Source organism: Equus asinus, chromosome 9, assembly GCF_041296235.1.
Source record: "Equus asinus isolate D_3611 breed Donkey chromosome 9, EquAss-T2T_v2, whole genome shotgun sequence".
Taxonomy (NCBI): domain Eukaryota; kingdom Metazoa; phylum Chordata; class Mammalia; order Perissodactyla; family Equidae; genus Equus; species Equus asinus.
This window is the reverse complement of record NC_091798.1, coordinates 45511054-45536281: the sequence shown is the minus strand read 5'-3', so window position 1 is coordinate 45536281 and position 25228 is coordinate 45511054. Positions and strand designations below refer to the sequence as shown.

The 25228-nt window shown below is 52.1% G+C and overlaps 1 protein-coding gene and 1 long non-coding RNA gene across 5 annotated transcripts in view; one reads left to right on the top strand and one right to left on the bottom strand.

The window, feature by feature from the left end:
- The window catches only part of LOC123290135 (uncharacterized), a 34119-nt gene extending 9279 nt beyond the window's left edge, over nt 1–24840 (top strand). Inside the window, exon 3 of the long non-coding RNA XR_011505826.1 lies at nt 24615–24840. This is a non-coding gene — a long non-coding RNA (uncharacterized lncRNA). The remainder of the gene's footprint in view (nt 1–24614) is intronic.
- FSTL4 (follistatin like 4) overlaps nt 1–25228 on the bottom strand; it is a 399058-nt gene that overhangs the window by 59252 nt on the left and 314578 nt on the right. The gene's annotated exons all lie outside the window — the stretch shown is intronic.

The window sequence follows — 25228 nt, the reverse complement described above, 5'->3', positions numbered from 1 at the left end:
GGGTGCCGCTCATCTGTATGGAGGAAGACGTGTACTTTGTGCGGGAAAGACTTGTGCAAAATTAGAATGCGTGAGTACCAACAGCGCCATCATAATTCTCCTCCTGTCAGCCACACAAATATTAACCAAACAGCAAATATTTGGACCATTTAAAGTTTAATTAAATGAATGTTTTATTGGATTTAATTTGTGTCAATATTCCCCAGCTCACTTGAAAATTCTGAAGAGATTTATGGCAACTGAAGCTGTCCCTTGCCCTCATTCCCAGTTATTTACCGTTCAGCACACCTTCCCCGCAGCCTCGCTGCCCTGCCGGGTGACCTCTCAGCGTGATTTCCCGGCCAGTGAAAAATAAGGCAGCATCATGTGCGGGGGCTCGAGGTAGCAAGGCAGACGCTGGACTGTGGCTCTGGACACCTGGCCTCCAGGCCTGGTTCTGCTGGTGACATGCCAAGTGGCCTTGGGCAGGTCCCTCCCTGTCCCTGGGCCTCAGTTTAGACATCAATAAAATGAGGGATGGGGCCAGGAGGGCTCTGCAGGCCCATCTCACTTTTCGGCTCTGGGCCTCTGAGCACATGGTTCGAAGTGGACATGCCTGCAGATCCTCCCCAGTGCCACTAGGAGCTGTCCGGCTGTGCCTTCCCTTGCCCCCCAGTGCCATCTGCCTCTGCTCTTGGCCCACTTGCATGTGATGGTATAAATGACACCTCAGGTGGCAGCACCAACACATGCCAAGCCCCACAGGCGCTCCCCTCACGACACCTCCTGGATCCTCCCCTTGTTCTCCATCCCAGGCCCTCAGCAGCCTCCTGTGGGTCACCCCTCCAGTTTGCCCCCGCTGCTCATGAGTCTCCTGGTCACCTTTTAGAGAATAATGTACGTCACAGCCCTGCTCACACGCCACCTGCGGCCGCCCATCACCCACACATTCACCACGGAGAATTCAGAACGGTTCCGACCTTGCTCCAACTTCACCTCTCACCTTCCCCTGGTGCCCGCTGGTCCCCGTCCCATTCGTGGATTTGGGCCTCAGCATGTGCCTGCTCGGCACCTTCTGCTTGTCTATTCTGAGTCTCTCACACTCTTGGTCCCACCTCCGAGATGACCTCATAGGACCTGAAGTTTTAACACAAGGAGACACTTGCACGACATTGGGTGAAGAAGATTGAAAGAGACTGTCTTGGTGAATTTGTCAGGACTTTCTCAGGCTTAAGTAACAGAAACTCTGAGGAATGCTCAACCAGCTTAGGAAAAAAAAAAAAAAAAGGAGAGTGATCTTAGTTCCCATAACTGGGAAATCTAAGGGGCAGAGAAGGCTGCAGGCTCCAGGGCCCTAAACAAAGGCATTCCTACTCGGCTGCAAGATGTCCAGTGGCGGCCCCACACTCACCTTCTCCCTGTCCAGGAGATCCCAGAGAAAGGGACCACATCTTTCCTGAGAGTCCTGGAAAAGAGCCTGGGAGAACTCTGATTGGCCAGCTTTGCCTCCTGTGTTCTTCCATGGAGCCATCACTGAGGCCAGGTCGACCGAGAACTGTGCAGTCACAGGGCTGACTGACTCGTCACGCCTGGACCCGGGAGCCGGATGGTTGGGGTGGGGTCAAAGGTCCTGACAGAAAGGGTGTGTTGGGCAGATCAACACCCTATGACCACCACAGAAACACAGAGAGGGCCCCTTCTCTGCCCTCGATCCCTTCACAGCTCCATATAGAAGCCTTAACACGGCGCAAGATGATGAGGGAAGAGAGGGGGAGCCATATTGTGAAGACAAGAGTCATCAGAACAGAAACCTCATTTTGGTTATTGCAACCTGCCCCCCACCGGCCCCTTCTCTGAGGGGAGGGCTTGGTGGTGGTGTGACCCATAGTCTTCTTGAGCCTCACATTGTGATGAGGACAGGAGGAGGGCCAGGCAGCCTGGAATTTGTGGGGATGGCCCTAATATGTGTTCAGTGAACACACACTGAAGTTCAGAACTTATCTGAACTTCTACTGTGGGCTGAACCTCACCCCTGCCCGGGCAGCCCTGTGGATCAAGGGACTCAGACACCCAGATGTGGACTCTGCTCTGGTGGGGCCAAGGGTCATGCGAGAGGGCAGTGAGGAAGTCACACTGCAGCCCTCCAGGGGAGCAGCCTGTGGGAGGGCTAACGAGGGGTCCTTCCAGGCCCTGGCTGTGGCCCTGCTACTCCCACAGTGCCTGACCCTCTGCGGCCCCATGGCCACTCTGTGGGAAGGTTCCCAAGGTTTCTGGGCCATCAAGCAACAAGATCTGCCCTGTGCTCAGAGTGTGGTCGGGGCAGTGACACAGGGCCGGGCTGCGGCTCCTGCCAGGTCTGCAGTGAGAAGGCGTCTGTGGAAAGAGGCTGATGTCCTTGAAAAGGGAGGGCTGGGCTTGGGGTCAGAGCAGCCCAGTGGGGAGCTTGTCTGGCACTGCTGGGCAGAGGTGCCCCCAGAGGGACAGTGCCCCCGCTATGAGAACTGGCCCTGGAGGGCTGCCTGGCGAGTAGGGAATTTGAGGAGGGCAAGGGAGTTGGGGCAGTTCTTCACAGCTTGGGACACCTGTCTCCCTGTGGGTCAGGCCTTCTGACATCAGTGGGCTTCCCTTTGTTTCCCCCTGGGATAAAGAAGCACAGGTGGCATCGTGACCACCATCAAAGTTGGCGTGGGTTGGTTAGCACAAGATGGCCCTTCCCAGTCCACTGACGAGGCTGCCTGTCTGGCAGTGGGATCCCAGGCAGGGCTGTTTGGCAGTCCAGTGCCTAGCACACAGTAGGTGGGCTTGAGGCCAAGTCCGACTGACAGCAGTCTCCTGGGAGACACCTACCTCTCTCTAGGACTGTGAACCAGAGCAGTGGCACGCCCTTGGTTTTCCAGACACCAGGTGTCGCAAACACCAGCCCTTAGCCTCCTCCCCGCCGACACACGCGCTCCCTGCTCCTTGGAGCCTGGAGGGAAGAGGCAGCCGTGGGGGATTAATGGGCCCACCACACGCAGGCTAACAAACACCCTTCCCGAAAGCAGGAGCCCATAAAATTTCAGTCGCTGGAGAATTGGGTTTTCGTTTCTATTACAGCTTTCCCTTAATCTCGGGCGCTATTTCTCACACTGACTTGAACTCGATGAGACACTCATAAACCCATCAGCACCCTCTCCAGCAGGGCTCTGGTGCTTCACAGCAATAGAAATTAAATTTCTCAAATTCTTGTCAAGTTGGCATTAGTTTCCTTATGTTAGAAACGCACTAATGGAACACATTCCTACCTGGACATTTGCCATTTTTCAAATAACGCTCTTGGTGAAAAGACCCCGTCAAAAGCTCAGTCAGCCTGCCTGCACATGGAGAGGTTTGACTGAGCCTCAAACGACAAACCCAGCTCGGAGCCTGCTTGGGAACCAGGGCCATCTGGGGAGAGAGCCGAGGCCAGGCGCCCAGACACAGCTCTGGAGCCTCTTCTCACACTGTCCTCCTCGTCAATTAATGTACTCCCCATAGAACGAAGCCCTCAGCTGGCCTGGGAACCCCCAAAGGAGGTGTGGGAGCTGTGTGACAAGCTCTATGGATCTGGTCTTGTGCCTGTGACCAGGGTCACACTGTGAAGTTGGTGAGTGGGACACAAACAAAGGGAAAGGGTGCGTGCCCATGTCTCCTGACCAAGTAAGGGACAGGCCACATCTTAGCATCTCCTGGACCCAATGATTTCATCTTGCATTTACAGGGTAGAGTTACTGTGGCTCGCCCTAGGAGGGTACTTGGGGGGGTGCTTTGTGCCTCCTCTGTTCCCCTCCACCAGAGCCCGCCACTCTGGGCTCCTTTCAAATATCTGCTGAAACGCATGGAGGCGGGAGGCTGGGGCAGGTTGTCCTAGGGTCTTTCATCTCGACATGCACAGTTTGAGCACTGGGGAGCACTGGCTTGCACAGGTGGCTCTGGACTAGCCAGGCTTGCATGTGTCCAAAATTTCTTGTTTTCTTTATGCATAAGATCATTCAGTTTTTCTGCCATTGTCATATTCCCTCCTGCTTACTTCATTTTGGGGATGGCAGTAAGCTTATTACTTAATTACCCGCAAATCTGCGGGTATTTTACTTTTTCAGTTGACTTACGTTGCTTGCTGTTGCTTCAATCATTTTTACAGTTTAGTTATCAAGTTCCGCTCTCTGGTATAAATGAACACCTTTGTGAGATGTGTGAAGACAGAGGTCATGTCTGTTTTCCTTCTTTTGTATTCTGAGCACCCAATACAATTCCTAGTAGACAGAAGGACTTAATAAGCAGTTTTAAGCAAGTGAACTGTTAGCGTAGTGCTCATTTAACAATTATTCACTGAGTACCTCCTATGTGCCAGGATACAGTGGGAATAACCTGGCAAGCAGAGCAGGCCCCGTGCCTGCTAACCTGGAGCTGGTGGCTTAGCAGGGAGGACAAGTGTTAAATGGGGGCGGAGTTGGGGGGGCGGGGGCAGGCCCCTGAAGCCTGTCCACAGGCCCCAGGGGAGAGCCCACAGCTCCTGCAGAGTCAGATCACCCCTTCTTGGCAGAGTCATCCCCGTGTGTCCAGTGCTGGGCCCCGCGGGGGTGGATGTAGGAGGCAGACCCATATCCCACTCCCAAGGAGCCCGGGTCTGGTGCAGTGTTCTTGTTTGCAGGAGGGCCCCCAGCTGGAGCCAGGTGACTTGGGCTTCCTCTGAGCTCTAGGGCTGTTTGCTTCCTCTGGCCAATGAACCTTTTTGGCTTTGGGAAAACTAAATCGCCATGTGACCCCTACGTGCAGAGGAGTGAGAAGTTAGAGCTGAGCTCAGTGCCCAGGGGCTGTGACATCACTGTCTCAGGGTATCCTTGGGTGCCACGGCGGTGGCAGGCAGCAGAGGCATCAATAGGAAGCACAGGGTCAGGGCCAAGGTGGGAGGCCCGGGGCCTTCTAGTCAGCAGGGTGTGTGGCCACCACTGTGCCATTCACCAGCCCTCCCTTTCTGGCCTGTCTTTGTGCCTGGGGTAGCCTCGGCCAGGCCGCCAGTCTGTGTACCTCCCACACCCTGGTGAGTCTACTCCCAAAGATGATGGAAGCACCTCCGCTCAAGATATTTGCAAAAGGAAACTTCTTTTTTTTTTTGTGAGGAAGATTGGCCCTGAGCTAACATCTGTTGCCAATCTTTCTTTTCTTGAATGAGGAAGATTTTCGCTGAGATAACATCTGTGCCAATCTATCTCTGTTTTACGCTGCCACAGCGTGGCTTGATGAGCGGTGCTAGGTCTGCGCCCGGGATCCGAACCTGAAAACCCAGGGCTGCTGAAGCAGAGCACGTGAACTTAACCACTACGCCACCAGGCCAGCCCCCAAAAGAAACTATTTTAACTGCTTAGTCCTTTGGTGACTTTAGGGGAAAGAGTGCATTATCTTGCGCAATTATATACCAGTTACTTAGAATTTACAAAGATTCATACAGATCGCTGAGGTTGGATCTAGAATCTCCTGGACAAGCTTTCAGTGGAGATGAGCAGACAGCTTTTACCTAACCAGCAAGAGGGTGCCATGCTGTGTGTTCCCAGATACTGGTTCATTTTCCAATTCCTGAGCTCTCACTAAGACTACTGAGTAGTCTTGGAGCCTCTCTTGGAGCCAGGATGTGGTCATGTGACTGGTTCTCACTGAAGGGATGTGAACATGCCTGGCCACGCAGCCTCCGTGTTGTCATGGTTAATTTTATGTGTCAGCTTGATTGGGCCATGGATGCCCAAATAGTTGGTCAAACGTTGTGCTGGGTGTGTCTGTGAGAATGTTTCTGGTTGAGATTAACATCTGAGTCAGCAGACTGAGTACAGCAGACTGCCCTTCTCAATGTGGGTGGGCCTCATCCAAACAATTGAAGACCTGAATAGAACAAGAAGGCTGAGTAGGAGAGTTCCTTCTCCCTGACTGCCTTCAAGCCGGGACCATGGATCTTTTCCTGCCTGTGGACTTGAACTGAAACATCATCTCTTCCTGGGTCTTGAGCCTGCTGGACTGGAACTTAAACAATCAGCTCTCCTGGGTCTCCAGCTTGGTGATTGCAGGACTTCTCAACCTCCATAATTGTGTGAGCCAATTCCTTATAATAAATCTCTTCTTCTCTCTCTCTGTCCATCCATCTACCCACCCACCCATCCATCCATCGATCCATCCACCCGTCCATCCACCCATCCATCCACCCGTCCATCCATGCATCCTATTGGTCTGGTTCTCGGGAGAACACTGACTAATGCAGTCATCATCCACGCTCTCTTCTCTCCTGTGAGGATGGTATGGTCATGCATTTTGTGAGGGCAAAGAACACAGCCTCCTACTTGCTGCTGGAGGAGAGCTGCCTGACCCTATCAGACCTGACAAGGGTGAGAAATCAGTCTTCGCTGCATTCTGCTATGCTGAGATTTTGGGGTTTCCACAGCATCTAATGTTGATTACCTAATGCACCCTCCAGAAGAGAAAGAAACACAAGTTAATGTATTTCCATGGAAGAAATTCTAATGAGATGTGGAAGGACCTGTGAAGGGCCAAGTCCATCAGGTCAGGAACACTCAGAATCCTCTGACAAGAGGAGATCTCACTTCTGTTCCAATCCCCCGAACACCTTCTGTTCAGGGAGCTCCTTTCTCATCCCACAACTGCTTCCACTGCTTTCATTATTAGATAGTGTCCACACTCCCTGCCCAAGGGAGGAGGGTCTCCGGGTGGGCTAGGAGAGAATGTGTAAATAAATTAGACAGTGTAATATGTACTATGGGTGGAAAGAACAAGATGCCAAGAGATAGAATAGCAGGGAGGCCTTTCAAGATGCAAGTGGGGAGTGGTGGTGGAAGCCTCTCTGAGGAGGAGATACTAAAGTGGAGATCTGTAGGATCAGAAGAAACCAGCCAGGCCAAGAATGGTGGAAAGGGCATCCTAGTCAGAGAAACAGGTTGTGCAAAGGCCCTGAGGTAGGATGGGGGCTTAGAATGATCTGGGAACTGAAGAAGGCCAGTGTGGCCGAAGCACAGGGAACAATGCAGGTGTGGTGTAGAAGCAGTCAGAGAGGTGGGAAGTGGCCAGGTGGAACAGGCAGAGCCACAGCTCCTTACGGAAGACTTAACTGATTTTAATTTAAGGCAATGGAAAGTGATTGGAAGGATTTTAAGTCAAGGAGGGATGTGATCTCATCTGCATACTAAAAGGATCACTCTGGCTATTGTGTGACTAATGGACCATTGTGGGAGAGGAGAGGATGTGGGGAGACCATTTAGGAGGCTGAGGCAGTAGTTCAGGGAAGAGTCAGGTGGTGACTGTGGAGATGGAGAGAAGAGGAAGGGACAGGGCTTGAAAATTGTTTGGATGAGGGGGCAAAGGAAAGGCATGTCAGGAATGACTCCTGTATTCCCGGCTTGATGCTCTTGCATAATATGGTGCCATTTCCTGAGGCGAGGCACGCTGGGAGGGGAGGTCCAGGGAGGGAGCCACACACAGATGTGCCCTCTCTGTCTTGACTGACCACCCTCTAAACCTTCCCAAGGCATTGGATCTGAAATGTAGATGACAAACACATTCTTGGTCTCCTCAGTGAGTAAGACTTGAAGAGGATTTCTAAACTGTGGCATGCTTGTTACAAAGACCCCTCAGTCAAGGAAGAGGAACTGACACAAGTCTCCGTTGTCCAGGCTGCTCTCCCCACAGCAGGCAGCCGGAGCAGCAGAAGCCAGACAGGGAACCCACCCCCGTTGTGTCCCCTCACCCCACCTCCATTCTGTGGCCCAGGCTGTGCCCTCTCTGAGTGAGGACCATGCTTCACACTGCAAAGGAGAGAAGACTTCAGGTTTTGCAAGAACACGAATAAATATAGCTTGTTTTCTGTTTAATTATCTAGTCTCCCGAGCACGCTGTCATGGCTGCGTTTTGTAAATAGGCATCAGCAGGCCGTTTTGGAGAACAGCTTACATCAGTGTATTTGTTTTTGTTTTCAGGAAAATTCCAGTTTCCTGAGTGCATCATGGCTCCGATAAGCAACTGATGAGGGGTCCCTGAGCCTGGTCCTGGGCTCTGCTGTTCCCAGGGCCCACAGAGCTCCTGCCAACTTCCATCTTTAAAGGAAACATTGCTCACGGCCTCCATCCCTTTCCAGCATGGCTCCCAAGGGCCTTGGCCCAGCACCTCCAGGTCTGGGGTGAGCCGTGTTCAGACTCTCTCCTCCCTCTGGGGCACCCACTGTGTTCTGGTTTTAGGGCTCATCTGAGAAGCTCCCACAGCTTTGGTCACTGAGTGTTTATTAACACGGTGGGGAGCTCAGCTGAGTCCAACTGTTGGAAGGAGAGGTCAGTGGGGGGCATTGGCCCCTGGCAGCGTGGTTTGGGCTTTGGCAGAGGGGGTTCAGGGTTGGAATTTAGAGGAGCCTTGTCCCTCACCAGCTGGTGATGCTATGGGCACAGGCTGGGAAAGGGCAGCACAGAGGTAGAGAGGAGGTGTCTGGGCAGTGGTAAGAGGTGAGGCTGGCAAGGCTTGGCCATGGTGAGGAGTTTGGGTTTTATTGCACGAGCAGCCACTGGAGGATTTTAAGGAGGAGACTAAAATGGTCTGATTTACACTCATAAAGACCATCTGTGCATTGGTTGAGACGACTTCAGCTGAGTCAACAGAAAGCCTTGACTGGCGATGGGCTGACCAATAAGGACCAGCTATTATCTACACAGGGAGAGGTTTCCTGGTGGGGGTTTCCTGGGTGGGGTCATTTCCTGGTTCCAAGATGTCATCAAGCACTCGGGCTTTCTTCTTGCTGCCCTGCAGCCCTCTGTGTGCAGCCACACTGTGCAGCTCCAGGCATCACGGGAAGCCACCACATCGCAGGGTGGGAGGAGGGATGCTTTCTTGTGCATGAGCTGTAAGAACACGGAAGCCTTTCCCAGAAGCCCCCATGCTGACTTCCTTCCCCTCAGGTTTCATTGGCCAGATTTCTGTTATGTGCTCACTCCCAGAGCAGTGGCTGGCAAGAACCGCCATTGACTGGCTTGGGGAGGAGTGTGGCTGTGGGAGGAGGTGGGCCAACTGAAAGGGGTGCAGGGTATTGGGGTGGCACTCTGGCGCTTGTGTGGAGGGCAGACAGAACGGGGAACCGAGCAAGCCGAGAGACCTGTTAGGAGCCTGGGTCCAGGAGTCAGTGGCTTGGGCCAGAGCAGTGGCCATGGAGGTGCGGAGAGGCAGACTGATCCAGGACGCCTGTTGGAGGCAGGGCCAACAGATTTACTGATTGATTGGAAGAGGGGATTGAGGGAAAGGGAAGAATCAAGGATGAATACTGGAATTTTGGCCTGAAAAATTGAGTGGGTGTTGATTCCATTTGCTGAAAGGCTGAGGGAGAAAGAGCAGATGTTTAGGTAAAACCCAGGTTCTGTTTTTACCACGGTAGGTGGGCTGGGGGGTAGGCAGTTGGCTATGAGTCTGGGACTCAGAAGATTGGTCCTGGCCAGAGACACAACTTTGGAATTCATCAATGTCTAAATGGTATTTAAAACCCTGGGCCGAGTTCGATCACTGGGGACTATGTTGAAGAAAGGGGAGAGGTCTAAGAACTGGGTCCTGGTACCCCCCACGGTTTAGAGGTGAGGGGTTGAGCAGATGCCACAAAGAGCCTGGGTAGGATCTGTGAGGGTGGGCGTGGGTGCGGGCCCTCTGTGTCCAGGGCTGCCAACAGCTCGCAGGAGACCAGGACTGAGATTTCATCACGGCGTTTGGCGACATGGAGGCCACTTGGGACCTGACAGTTTGAACCTCTATTGTTTCATCAGAGCATCGGGGAATGAAGTCATCTTTGGAACGGACTGAGAGAGAACAGGAGGTGGAGGGGAGGAGATTTTAGAAGAATTTTGTCATGAAGGGGAGCAGAGAAATGGGATGGTGGGTGGAAGGTCAAGGAAAGATTGGTTTGCTTCTTAAGGTGCTGTGTTTGCGGGTCAGGGAGAATGATCAAATGGAGAGGGCAAACTTTGTGATGCAAAAGAGAGAAGGGGCAACTTTAGAAGAAAATCCTCTGCGTGGATGACAGTGGGGAGGTCCCAGAGGGTAAGTGGAGGCCAGCCTCTGACAGGCAGGGACTTCATGCTTTGTAAACAGAAGGCGGTGCAGATGGAGATGCGGGGAAGTGCACCGGCTGGGAGGAAGGTGAGGGAAGGTCCATTGGGTGAACACTAGTGGATCTCAGCCTGGGTGTTTCTCCTCCCCCTGGGACATTTGGTAATGTCTGCACATATTTTTTGTTGTCACAACTGCAGGAGGGGGTGTTTCGTACTGGAGTCTAGTAGGTGCAGGCCAGGGATGCTGCTAAACATCCTACAATATGTAGAATAGTCCCCACAACAAAGAATTACCTGGCCCCTCATGTCAATAGCAGCACCACTGAGAACGGTGGTATATATTAACAACCACAATTAGCAATAATAATATGACTTGGACAGCCCTAAAATAAAATCCTTTATCATTTGAAAGGGAATGTCCTCCCGGCCTTTTCCCAGGCAGGGCCTGCTTGCACATGTGGACACAGCCCTGTCCAAACTTGTCTTGGTGGTCACGCTGAGGGGGTTAGAGGAGGCTCTTTGCTCCTCACCCTTGCTCGACAAGGCTAAACCTTACACTGGGGCTTGGCCATCATGCTCTCCTGCTGACACTGGGCTCGGTGGACCCATCTGCTGCTCCTGGTGGTGGCAGGGTCTCGATGCGGGCAGGTGACTTCGGGAGGGGCCACCTCAGAACAGTGGGTGTTACGATGATCATAGTTGTGACGTAGAAACCATTTGCCTTTGTTGAAACCTTCCCTGTGTAGGGAAGATGCAAGATGCATGACACCAAAATATTGGGATGTGAGAAATCTCCTTCCCTTATATGGGGTATTTATCTTGGTTCAGTTCTTTAAATTATCTTTCAGCGAGAGCCCTATAATGTATGCTTTGTCCAAGGACAGATCTTGGTAAGAAAAATGCTTCCCGTTTCTTCTCCAAAGGCTCCTCCGCCATCTGTCAACTTGGAAATCTCTACATCTTGACCCACGGCAAATTGCTTCTCGCTGCACTCGACGACACGGCGCCTGCCTGGCGAGGCACGTGTGGAGGCTGCAGGCCGGCTGACTGAACGGTCCATTTTAGGGATGAATGAGCCAAAGTCTCATCCACCTCTCCCCAGCTTTATAATTACAGGCAAACTGCCCTCGCACCCCTCTGAATGCACCCCTTTCTCTTCCTCTCCTCCAAGGCCGCTCCCGGTCAGGACCTCATTATTGGTCAACGCAGCAGCCTCTTTCCTGGGAACGTCTCCACAGGCAGCCCCCAGACAGGCCTCCTCCCCTCCCACCGTCTCGGGAGGGAGCCCAACCCCTCTGCCTGGCATTTAAGGCCCACTAACACCTACTTCCGGCCTCATCTCCCATAACTCCCTTAGCTTGAGCCAAAATGAACTCCAGGACACTTTCTCCATATGTCCTGGGCTTTCCCACACTTGCTGGCCACGCCGACACCACCTCGCAGAGGAGCTCAGCATTACGCAAAGATGCCCACAACACCTCAACTCAAACCAGTGACACTGGCGGAAATCAATGTGAAAAGCTCTAGGCTTTGTCACTGCCCCACCCTGCCTCTGGGGGTGAAACAGGTGTGGCCACTGCCCTGGACTGACTGCGCCTGTCCAGGGCAGGGGTGGCTGGGGCATAAGGCCTCAAAAATAGAGAAATTCCAATGATCACAAGAGTAGTGGTGAAACTAAAGGTTTAAAAAATTATCTTTCACGGCCTGACGAATGCATCATTGGGTGGGTTGAGTTTTGGAGAACTGGCCTGCAGACCAAATGCAGGGGAGTCACTGCCCCACCCACCAGGGACACACAGGCTGGCAGGAGAGGCCTGGCAGGCGGCCCAGCTCCCCTGCAGGGCTGGCACTCCTGGATCTCATGCCACTGGCAGGCCTGTCCCCAGGTGGATGACCGGGAAACCCAGGCCCAAAGAGTTATGGTGGCAGGACCAATACCTTGCAGTTTAGCACACTGTGATTTTCTTCTTAGCACCCCATTTCAATGAGGTTGGAGGGAGATGGGGGCAATTATAAATTCCAGAAAAAATCTGGATCTCATCCTCAAGCAACTAACAAGTCAGAGAAAGGTAATTTAAGAGTTAAACACAGCGGCTCTGCACCCTCCCCGAGAGCCCCTCAGCCAGGCTGGGAAAGGTTGGCCGGGACAGCCCCTGGGGCTGAGCTCTGGCATCACTGTCCCTAGCAACAGGGGGACCCATTTATCTTGATCTCATGTGTGTTTCGTTTGTGGCTATGGTGCTGAATGACTTCACAGTTACAACTGGATGGTCTCATGCAGACCCCACTGCAAGGGTCCCAGCGCCCCCGGGGGTGGGGGCACACGCACAGCATGCTGACAAACGGCTCCTGCATCAGGAGGCCTGCACGTCATGTGTGGGGACGTGTTTGGGCCTCACCTGTGATGGCAGCCCACGCCAGGAACCTGCAGCTGAAGCTGTGCTGGGCCCAGACCCTGACTGTCTTTTGTGCATTGTAGACACAGGCTCAGATTCACATTCAAAGGGGTCAGAAGTCTTTGGGATAAATTATCTGGGTTCTAGGACTCCTTTATAAACCCCATGCCCATAAACAAACCACACAGACACCCTGGGACCCTGTCCCCACTTCTCCATTCCTGGAGAGCCCAGTTTCACCGCCTAGGTACCATGCTTTCCACCGACATCCGGCTGTCTGGAGCACCCCATGAGGCGGTCCTTCCTGCCCATTGCAACCCCATCTGTACCAAGATGACCCTTCTCAGCCACACTTCCCATCTCCACTCTGGCCCATCAGGAAGGAAAGAGTTCTGAAAAGCTAGTTCATGCGGAGGAGCCAACAGCAGCCAGGTGTGTCACTCTCCCAGGTCCTGGTTCCAGCTGTTTCTGGTCTCACCTCACCTCTCTACACTAGAGCCCTCATCAGCAGGGGTCTTGGGAAGGCTGGGATCGGGGAAACGGCCCTGACACCAGGAGGCTCCATGGACACCACACACCATGGTCCCTCTGCAGACCATTGGGCCAGCCCAGCGGTCCTCGGGAAGCACTGGAGTCATCCGTGTCACAGGCTGCTTCTGTTTAACCTACAATGCTTCAGGAGAGTGGAGTTACCAGTCGAGCCCTCCGTGGTTAAACCAATATGGCATGGTTGGAAAGCAATCAGTAATATGAAAATCCAACCATGCATTTATACCGTCACTCATGCTACCCCACCAGCTGAGAGCCTGCTGGGAGCCAGGCTCTGTGTGGCCCCAGGGGCAATCTGAGCCCTGGCATTCCCAGCTGGGCCAGCCTGCGCTCCTCTGGACCTGGTGCTCTGATGTCCATGGAACCTCCACCCTAAATGGCCTGTCCTATCCCTCACCTCATCTTTTCCTGCCAGTCCCCCTTCCCAGGCCTGGCCTCACTGTCCTTTGTCATTCCATCAGCCTCTTGTCCCCACCATTCCCAGGTCTGGTGACTGCCTCTTTTCCAAGCCTTTCAGCTCGGCCTCTCCTCCACTCCCAGAACCAGAGCCAGGGCCCCTCCAAAGGCCTCCTGCCTCCAGGCCCACATCCTGACCATCCCCCTTGCCTCCTGGGGAAAGTCTGGAGCCCCGTGGGAGCTGGTGCGGTGTGCCACTTCCCACCTCAGCCCCTCACCTTTCCATACCCTGTGCCTTCCTGAGGCTTCCGGTGGCCTTTCTGCCACATCCTCTCTCGCACCTAATGTTGGAACCACAGTCTTGTCAGGGTGCCCCATGCGACAATGTGTGCTACCTTCTGTGGAGACCAGGTGAACGGGCTCCCTTAAGAGGTGGCATCAGCCGAAAAAGGGGCATCCAATGGGGCACTCTAGGGTAGGGCTGAGGGGTAGGCGGGGTCAGGAGAGGCAGGAGCTCTCCCTGCCTGGTTTTCAGCCGCCTCCTCAGCACCCCGCACCGGCCTGGCACTCAGCCGATCCCGATGAATACCAGCTGAATCAAGGAATAACGAGCTTGCCAATTGAAGAGGGGGCAGATGGGCAGCCTGGGCACAGAGGGACAGAAAGCTGGGCACAGCTGGGAGCTTGAGGTGCCTGGGCCGTGGAGGGTGGTGGGCAACCCAGGGATGGATCACCACAGCCCTGGTTTTCCAAGCCCCCTATGCATAGGCACCACAGGAGGTGCTCCACCCCATGGCCACCTTGTAGGGTAGGTGCCTTATCCCTGTGGCTCAGAGAGGTGAAGGGAGTGCTCAGGGCTGCACAGCTGGGAAGCAGTGAGGCTGCGGCAGAGCTCAGGTTTATCCACCAGGCACGCTGCCTCCAGCAGTGAGGTTGGAACACACAACGAGTGACCTTATCTTGCAGTGGTAAGTGGATGGGACTTCATCCTTCCCCCTGCATACTCACCCAAGGAGTGGGGGATTGTTTAATGACTCCAACCAAAGTGTATTCTCTCTGAAGGCTGGCAGCAGCCTTGCAAGTCCTGGTCATGTTGTTCCCCAACTGCCGGCCCACAGTGGAGCATCTGAACTCTCGTTAAGGGTGAGCGCACAGTGACTATCGAGCATGGTGGCCCTCCAGGGCTGCCAAGCTCAACGGTCCCACAGCCGGTGACCACAGTGCTCCCATTAGCTCCTGGCTGGGCACTGTGAACCCGGCCAGTACCCACTAGAATGCTCTGGGCATGCACCCAGGTGTGGGGGCCTCTGTGTGCAGACATGGGGTACACAGGAAGTGACACGTGCAGCCGACGTGCCTGCTGAACGCACTTTCCAGGGCACTGACCTTGGGAGCTGGAAATGAGTTTCCTTTCTCCTGGTGGTTCTACAGACAGGCCGGGAAGTCGTGGGCAGAATGGCTTCCTGCTGTCCTGAAACAACGCTGGCTTAATGAGCTCCTGCACACACGGGGCAATGACCAGTGAAATGTGTCCATTAAAATGTATGTGGTTCAGGAGGAGGCCTGGCCCTCTCCCGGCTGGGGAGCAGCTGAGGGTGGATGCCTGGTGAGCCATGGGCCTGCCTGGCTTAGGCAGGGTCCACTGAGCAGCTGTTGCCTCATTGTCTGCCCCCAGAGCCACCCTCCACAATGGCTCCTGACCTCGGAGAGAAGGTGGTGAGCCAAGCATGGCATGGAACAAATCCCTGCATGTCAGCAGCGCCTGGGAAATTTGGGAGGGCCAGGGCTTCAGGAGTCCTTTGTCCTTCTGTGAGAAGGGGGAGGGGCAGCCACCTGCCTCTGCCCAGCCCCTCACTGACTAGGAAGTGGGGGTCCCTGGCAGCAGAGAGCAAAGGACACCAGCCAGCCCTGTCCTCTGCTCGCCTGGCAGGCAGGGGACACAGGTGTCCTGGAAGTTGGGCATCTCCCCTTGCAGGGCAGGCTGAGGATGCTCCTGTGGTCATCCTGCAGCAGCTGCAGCAGTGGGGGTCACTGGCCCAGAGCAGTGACCAGGGCTTCCCCTTTGGCCCTGGCTCCTGACTGGGTGCCCTCAGCCTTTAGAAGGGTCATGACCCTGCTCACCCCCATAGGGACCAGAAAGGGGTAGACGTGCCACTTTTTTCCTGCAGTGCCCTCTGAGAGCACGGAGGTCCCCACAAGTCACAAAGGTGGAGGGTCTGGCCTGGCCTCTACCCCTGGAGTCTCCGTGACTCCATTTCTCAAGACCACTCTCCTACGTGGAGGACTAGGAAGAAAATCTGGTGATTTTGATTCCACAGGTCCTGTTGGGGAGGGGCAGGAAGGGAGGGAAAGACAAGAGACTAGGGGAGGGGAGGGGAGGAAGGTGGCTCAGGTGCCCTGCAGCTTAGCAGGATTCTTGGGGTCGGGTGAGAAGGTAGCCGCAGGGCAAGCACAGAATCAATAGGATCCGAAGGAGGTGTCAGCCATCGGAAAGTTGCAGCTGGGCTGGCTGCGCGTCAGAGCTGTGTGTCTGCAGGGGACTGAGGGCCTCTTCCTGAGCCCAGGCTTGAGGGCCCACAGGACAGGGGAGACGCATCCTGGGGCTGTGGTTGACCAGGCAGTGGCAATAAGGACAACCCTTCATCACAAAGGGCTTGCATGTCCATGGTCACATCAGCCCCATGGGGAGGCTGAGGGGGGAGCATTTGCTCATCTCACAGATGAGGAAGCCGAGGCCAAAAGAGGTGAAGCAACTTGTCCAAGGTCTTAGACTGGATCCTCTCTCTGTTGCCCAGGATGGTGAGAGTGAGGAAGGCACCAGTGCAACAGTGAGGCCTGTTTGGGGAAGGACTCAGTGTTGCTCCCCTGCCAATGGATACTTGAGTCCATCACTGAAGGTTCGTTTCACAACTGAAGGTACCTTCTGGGAAGGTAGAGTCTACCATGGCCATCGGTCATTAATGCTCAGGAGACTGCTAGATGGTCTCCAGCTGGTAGGAAGTTTGGATTGCTTGGGGCAGAGGAGGGGTCCAAAGATCAGAAAGGGTCCTTCCAGGAAGAAGGTCATTAAACACAGCAGGCCCTTTCCCAACCTCCAAATTTCACCAGCTTGGCTAGGGTGTGAAGGGCTGAGGGCTTCTTCCTGCAAGTCTCTTTTTGCCCCAGAGGATGGCTTCCCAGGGAGCGTAGCTAATACCCCATACTTCTGCTCATGTGCACCTCAAGTGTTGTGTGCCAAGGGTTCCCAGGCTGTGTAACCCCAAACTTGGCTCTAAACAGTGTCAGGGCTGGGGTTTGGCTTCCTAGATTAGGTCATGGGCTCTGGAAACTTCACTTGTATTTTTAAAAGCCACTTTTGTTTGCCAACTCTCTGTAAACCAACAGGTTAAATGCTAGAATTCAATCAACAGTGCTCTAACCCTCCAGATAACACCTGCATCCCTCTGTTGTGTTTGTCTCGGACCAGGAGACCTCCTAACTCTTCCAAGGATCATGTTGCCCTGTCCTTCTACCTCTCTGGCTGGCCCACTCACTCTCTCTGCAGCTACCTGCCCCCACGCACCGCTCCGCAAACTGACCAGGACTGACGTGGCTAAGATGCCAGGAGTTCACTGCATGGAACGAGGCTGGCTGGGATGAGTGAGGCCTTACCACTTCTGGTCTGCTAACCAAACCAGTGGAGATGTCAGACCAACCTGAGGAGGGTGGGTGGCGAGGCTGTCAGGGCTCAGTGCTGGCACCTGCAAAAATCTGGGAAGTCCACCCTGGCATCCAGATGTTTCTCTCCAGATGTGACACCCAAATCAAACTCTGGTCTGAGGGCTAGTGCTGCTCTGTGAAAGACGGCTTCTCTGATGTGCAAGGAGGGAGGTGCGTGTGTGTGCGTGCATGTGAGGTTCTTGCTGCTGCTGTAAGGCTGCCAATGGACCTTCCTATAGTCTGAAAGTATTTTCGTTTTGACTTATGCCCTTTCTTTTATGATGTTATGGTAACAGTAGGAGCTACGAGTCCTTCCTTGGCCAAATGAAAAATTGGCAAAGCAACCCTAAATTAGGCCTCCAAGTTTGTTTGTTTAATTAAAAAATTACGTATAAAAGAAAGAAATTTTTTTTCAATTAAAAAAAGTAAGATTGTGAAATCTGGGGACCACAGGTGTTGATGTGACATTGGGACACCAGTACTCATCTCTCACTTGGTCTGTCTTCTGTACCTCTGGTGGCAGGGATGGCCGGTGGGTTCAATGTGTGCACCAAATCTAATCGGCTGTATTGAGGAGTCTGGGCCACATCCAGCCTCAGCATAAAAGAACAGTATCATTGATGGGCCGTGTCTGCCAGCGACCTGGTGAGGAATGTGCTTTTATTAGCATGAATCCTCAGATTGAAAGTGAGCAATTTTGCATTGAAAAAAAAGAAGCCAAACCAGTTCAATGGACTCAAATGAAATCTTAGCCAATATGCAGTAGTTTCTGAAAAACCAGTTGGTGATAACTCAAGGGGGCTTGGAAACCTAGATGCCAGAGACATCTGGGTTGGTAATTACATAACCAGAACATGAGGATAAGTCAGGAGAAATCCACTCAGAAGGCCTTAGCAAGAGCACTGTTCACCAAGAACAGAGGCTGGATTCTCTCTTCCTGGGAGCTTTATCTGCTGTGGCCCGAGCTCCGAGGTCATCAGGTTATAATGCAGAAAACTTTGGGTTTTAAACACAGAGCTGGTCAAAGTTGTGCCTTCCCACCTACGTGGCAGACAGTTTCATGGCAATACTCAGAGCTCCACCTGCCCCACTTTCTGTGCTGTTGCCTATTTTGGGCGAGGAGTCTGGTAAGCCACCCCTCCCTGGCACAGGAGATGGTCTGAGAAGCTGGGCTGATGCACATCTGAGTTCCTGGATGACTGAAGGGTCTTGGGGGCTTCTAAAGCCTCTGCAGGTCAAACTGGAGGTGGCACGGTCCCTTTGCCTTTGTAGCCCAGCCTCTCTGGAGCAGATTCTAACTGCGAATCTCAGCTGCCCTCCTCACCCCAAGACGGGGAGGAGGGAGTGGGCTGTTTAGTCTTTCTCTAACGTTGGAAACCATAAAACATAGAGAGAAGAGCCTGTCATTTTTGGAGGGGCTGCCAGGCACCTGCAAATCAGACTCCTCCAGAAGCCTCTGTCAATTTATCCGATATTATACTTGCACAAATGTGCCAAGATGTCTTTGACTAATGATGCCAACTGCAGTATTGTTCGTGGTAGTGAAAAACTAAGAACAACCTGAATGTCCACCACCAGGGGATTGGTTAAATATACTAAGTTCAGCCCAAATAGAATATTATACAGCTATTGGAAGGAGCCAGGTCAATCTATTTGTACTGACATGATAGGGGTTTCAGTGAGAAAAGCAAATTGTAAGGCAATGTGGAGTCTAGTCCTAGGTCACAAAAATACCTGTGTGGGTGTTTGCACATGCTCGAAAGAAAGATGGATCCCGCCAGGTTGTCAGTGAGGTTGTCCCCAGGGCAGGGACTGGGGAGGCAGTGGGTTTGGGAGGAGTGGTCTTTCAACTTAATGTGCAATTGTGTAAAATTAGCATGTATCGCTTTGAAGCAGAAGATATAATTTCAAAAAGAAAGTGAAAGAAAGCCCTTGGGAGCATTGCTCTTTCAGGGTCTCCTGGTGACTGGACAGGGGCGCTGCATTTGAGGGAGGAGTTCTTAGGAATTCCTGCTCCTTTGGGATCTGGATGTTTTCAATCAGCCAGATGCTCTGGTGAAGCCCTCACCAGAGGGGAGACCTTCCCCCTACTCCACCGAAGGTTTGCTGGATGGGCTAATGCTGCTGGCCCCTGAGCTGACTTTGGGGTCTGCAGCGTTCTACAAGGCACGGTAGCGTGCCGTCTCTCATCTTGTTGGGTTGCTGGCTGCAGAGCTGACTGCAGCTTGGACTTTCATGAATATTGATTTGGGAAACACTGTGCTGTAAAGCTGATGGAGAGAGGAGGACAAATTTGACGGCATCAGTTGTGCACTACCAACCTCCGGTTGGAAACCTCAATGCCCCCACACACGGTCGTCTTCTCTCCCTCCTTCCTCTCCAAGTCTCTAATTCAGGTCAACCTTCCCTGGTAGCCCCCAACTCAGTAGAGCGTGTGTGCCTACCATGGCTCTTCCCGCAGGGTTCCACTTCATTATCTCCATAGAAAACCAGCGTGGAGACGGGGAAGAAGAACATGGCCACTCACCGAGTGATTTAACAGGATGCTTTAATGATGTATTGAAAATGAACACTGACCCTAGGTAAGAGGTGCTAAACTGATACTTTAAAAGCACACCATCCACTTCGCTCTGATGGACTCTCCTCTTTAAATCACTGTATTGTCATTTTTACGAGGCAGATCTAGCTATTGAGGCTACAGGACTGTGAAATGTCATATAAAAAAGCCAATAAGAAAAAAATAAAATTAAGTTGCAGGGAGCGTGCATTAGCATTTCAAAAATGTTCTGTTGTATTATGCTATTATTCTCTCTCTGTCAAGGGGCACCGGGATCCCGTCCTCCCCATAAAGAGGCTGTGCCACAGAATGTATTAGCGCTCTATTCCTGAAATGGTGTGGCAGCTGAAGGGCATAGCTACAATAATGGTGAAGCACATTCTGGACTAAATTTGATAGGACATTGGGGCTGCCCGCCTCCTCTGATGTTGAAGTCTTGATTGCTTCTCTCCTTGTTGGCTCAGGCCTGTGGCTTTCGGAGTTTTGACAAATTAGTGTTTTCAGCATTTCTGCCCTGGAGAAAAGTAAGGAATGAAATCTGCTGAACTGAGAGGCTGCCTCTTGTGCTTCAGGTGACAATGTTGGGGGCTGGGATTCCACGAGGCCTAGGCCACCACCACCCGTGCTCCCCTGCCTGGCAGCCTGTAACGTACCCCAAAGTACCCAAGGCCCAGACCACTTGAATTGCTGGATTTAGGGCTGAGGGGGCATGGCCAGCTGTGACATCTGGAGAGGATGAGTTTAATAATCATAATGGGCCTCAGCCTTCAGGACTGGCACCCTCTGAGAAAATCTACTCCCATCTCTGGAGTTCAGATCCTGGGCTCTCTGAGGGGCCTCTTACGTTCTAACCTGGAGTCCAGCTAGTGCTGCTTCCTGAGCTGTCTCAGTTGGAAGGATGATTGTGCAGAGGGAGGAAGCCCTGCCAAGGCCGGCCTCGAAGAGCCCTCTGGTCTCCTGGGTAGTTATGGGCATGTGATTCTTTTCTAGGGCTCTGAATTTGCCAAATTGGGGAAGATGAATCCAGTGGCCCTGGCAGTTGATTACACTAAACCCTGAGACGCTTGCCGTGCTTTACAGGGACTTTTCAGAAAGCTGACTTGTTCTTTGGGAGACATCGGCTTAATGGAATTCCACTGTATTATTTTCCAACGTGATGTGCTGCAAAACGGGTCCGCTCAGCACTTTAGTTTGGGGAATATATTTTCATTTGAGAAGATGCCTCTGCTGGACTTCCTGCAACATTGGTTTAGGAAGCAAAAGACTCTGAAACCCGCCGAGGGAAGGGGGCCTGGGGAGACCACCAGGGAAGTGCAGTGTGGGCATGAGCACAGACTTGCTTAAAACTTCCAGCCAGGCGTGGCTGGAGCCTTTCTTTTTCTTTTTAAATATATTCAGCATCAAGTCCAGCAAGTGAGACTCTGCTCTGAATTAAATTTTACCCTTAATGAGATACCATGTCCCTTCTGTTCTCTGTAACAGAGACCTTGAGAGTTTTCATTAGAGAGTGGAACAAAACTTTTCACTGTTTTCATGTTTCCTAATAACAGCTTGAGTCGTAACCTGAATTTTTATGCAACTAATTATGAGTGTGACTTGGGCATGAAAGATTTATATGATCAGAAAAGAAATTACCTGTGTTATCTCTGGGCAGGCGGGGGATGAGCTGAGGAAGGAAGTTAATCAGTTTTCTAGGTCATCCAAAAGGCACCTGCGCGGGCTGGCAGGCCAGGTGCAGAGGGATGGAGGGACGCAGAGACGCCCTCCTGGGACACTCTCAGGAGCTGCTTGCTCCTCCCCCACCCCGAGAGCTTTGGCCAAGAGGCTTCCGGAATCAGCACTTATTCCCAGCATGACATTTCCATCCTCTGCTTCCTGAGACCAGTGTGCCCAGCTAACGGTCCTAAGCAAACTAAATAAGCCAGTGGAGATGGCTGGGTTAACAGGAAACAAGAGGCGTCTCAAACAGCGGGGAGGGCCAGGAAGGTCAATTCCTTTGATCAGAATGGAAGCCAGAATTCTATAAATGTTTGCCCCTTAAAGTTTCATCTCAGTTAAAAACAGACTGAAAATTAATTATGTGGCCATTCCTTGAAGCAAAAAACAACCAAAGGAATGAATGTTTGCCAAGAAGCAATAGCTTTTGTGACCATCACACTCACTAAATTACCAGCGTGTTGTCTATCTGTGGAAAAAGCAGCTCGCCCAGCGTGGCGGTAAGGAGTGCGTGATGGAGAGCCAGCACGGGGAGAGTGGGAAGCTGTGCGTGTTTAGGGCCGTAATGCGCATTTAGTTACACGGCCGTTTGCTGAGACCCACAACTGATTAATATACACAGGCTTGTTCATTTACTCAGCATTATGTTTAATCATTTAATTTCACAAGAGTTTTCAGATCTTTTAATCATCCTAATATTCCTCTTATTGCAACATATTACTAAGCTGTTAGTTCAATTCAATTAAAAAGTGTCATCCAAAAGTAATTTACTCCATGTGTGTTGTTAAGTGGATACCCCAGATATGTCTGCATTTTAAAGCAATAATAACTCTCCGATTTATTAGTCTGCAAACGACTGTGCTGTGTTAGGACTGAAGGCAATATGGCGCGTGGTGAAGGTCTGCAGGCACTGAGGAGGTGGCAGATCTGTGACTGTTTCTCCAGATTTTCAAGAGAATCTGAAAACTTGGACCATGTGTTGGTACTCAGGTGGCCCCTGAAAACCCAGTCGGACTTTCTGATCCTGATAATATTTGTAATAGTTCAGCCCGAGGTCCCCCTTTGGGGACCTCTTGGCAGGCGTCCCCAACCCCTCTGCCTCTCACTTCAGGAGCAGGTGCAGGAGGCCTTGGAGGGTCTGTGTTGGGGAAAGTCCTGCCGGGGGTCTGCTGGGGGAGTTTAGTCTTCTCTCCCCTTGTCAGAATCCTGACTTTCCTGGTTAACTTTTGAGATATTTCCTCTGTTCTCTCTAGAGCAGTGGTGTCCAGTTGAAAGGTAATGCAATGCAATGCAAGCCACATATCTGTTTCAAATTTTCTAGCAGTCACATAAAAAAAGGTAAAAGAAACAGGTGATAGTAATTACCTCAATACATCTAAAATATTTCAACATGGAATCAATATAAAAGTTAGTTAATGAGATGTTTTACGTTCTTTCTCCACATAAGGCTTCCAAATCTGGTGTGCATATTTCACTCTGGCCTAGCCTCATTTCAGGTACTCGGCAGCCACATGTAGCTAGTGGCTACTGTATTGGACAGCACGGCTCCAGAATCCTCAGGCCTGGGGCCCTGTGCAGCCAGACTGGGGGTCCCCTGTGCCTGTGGCTCCCCTGGATTGAGGTGGGAGCTGCTTGGGGTCAGGGTTACCTGCGGATCTGCCTGTAGAAGTTGGTGATGCTCCCACAGGGGTACAAAAAAGGGGACGCTGGCCACTGATAACCTCTGAGGCCCATCTTACCCTGAGGTTGCTGAAACCCAGAAGACCTGGGAAGGGGTGGCTAGTGGGAAGAAACAGCTGCAAAGATGCCCTGACCAGACTTCCTTGTTTCTAGGCCTTTGTGCAGCCAAAGGGAGACCCCAGTTTGCAGGTGGTGGAAGGAGGAAACCACTCCACAGGAAACACTGATGTGGAGGGTCCACATCCCACTCCTCTGCCCGGCCAAGAATAACCCTGGGCACACACAGGGGGTGCTGACTGATGGGGAGGTCCCTTTTGCCTCTCAACCAGGAGCCCAAGCCTGATGGCTGATTTTCAAGCCCAGGGAGTAATCTTTGTCTTTAGCCTGCCGTGTCCCCCAAGGTAAGATTTACTTTCCTTGTGGAGCAAAGTCCTCCATGATAAGGACACTTGGGATATTAATGCCTGTGCTCCAAGGCCTAAGTGTTCCTTTTTCTTTGGCAGACTCCTCAACAAGGCCAGGGCAGGGGCCAGGGGCTGACACAGTGCTGTTTGCAGAGATGTGCTCTGGGCAGGCAGGGATGTGACTTGAGTCTGGTGACAGCAGCTAAATGCCGTTTCCACATCCTAGAACTTTGAGCAGTTAATCTCCCGGGTCTGTGCTCTATCTGGGCCAGCGGAGGAGCCTGGAGAAGTCAGGGACAAATAGAGAGACCTTGCGAAATCTTAATGCCCTTTCCTGCTCTTGCAGAATGCAGTGATTATTAATATCTTACTCTTGGAGAAAGGCTATCTGTGCTGTTTTTTGGGAGAACAGCAATAAAAAAGGGAAATTAAATTAGCAACTCTGTGTGAGCCTCTAATCCATTAAATTGTCTTCAACTCCATAACCTGTTAACTTAAACTCTGGCCACCTACTTAAATGGTTTTGAGAAAATAGCAGTATTCCACCTGGCCCCATTTTGCACCAGGTATGATAAAAGTGATTGAGTGTCCATGAAGCCTGGGGGTCTGGTCCTGAGCGAGAGGGCTCGGGATGGGGTCACTGTGCTCAGCCTGCCCATGTGATGGAAGATGCTAATCCTTCCATCAACACACCTGTGTCCTCACCTCTGTGCACACACCAAACTCCGAGAATTAGTCAAAAACAAATGACACATTTAATAGGGAATCTCTGGTCCCTATTAAATAATAGGAAGATAAAACCGTCTTCAGAGGAAAACAGCACAAAGCAACTGCACTTAGTAACAGGGACAAGGTCCCAGTAAATAACCATTATTGAGCGTCACCTGTGTGCCTGGCTCTGTGTCTTGCAGGGGATCTGCTATGTAATTGGTGGGGACCAGTGCAAACTGAAAATGCAGGGCCCTTGTTCAAAAAAGTACCAAGAATTTCAAGATTGTGACAGCCGAGCATTAAACCAAGTGCCGGCCCTTCCGAGGGCAGAGGCCTGTGTGGCTGCCCACGTGGCCGGCCCTGCTACGCACTGAGTGTCCATCAACCGGCTCAATTCTCACCACAAATATTATTACCTACTCTCTCCATTTCACAGATGAGCAGACGGAGGCTCAGAGGTCCGGAGACTGAAGGAATGAATGTTCTGAAATGGTTTGAATGGAAGAAAAGTGGCGGGAGGGCTGTCATCGCCCAGCACATGATGAAGTCACAGAAAACCCCAGAGAACAGCAGCAGGTGCCCCAGGGTCACGCTGTGAGTGCTGATTTAGTTTCAGGAAAACAATCTCATTTGTCACATTAAATTAAGGTTGTTAATTTGAAGTTTATTGGTTTTGCAGTTTGTTTTTATTTCATTTATAAATTTGTTTTAGCTTTATGGTTTTAAAAGAGCTCTATGCAGAAGGAACGTGTACTTAGTTTTATATGTGTGCATATTTAACTAACATTACTCTAAACATAATTTAAGTCAATAGAGAGAAATCACAATGTTTCCCCTTTAAGTGGGGTCTGCACGTTACCCAGAGAGGGAAATGCATCTCTTGCTCCCAAGTTGGGAGATGCAGGGGGGTTCACAGCCCTGCACTGGGCTGGCTGCCAGCAGGGGCCATGCCAGCTGGATGCTGGACCCCAGTGCAGAGGGAGGGGAGGAAGCAAGAGGGAGGGAAGGGAGTGAGAGGGAGGGCAAGGCAGGTGGCTTCTCCGAGCAGGT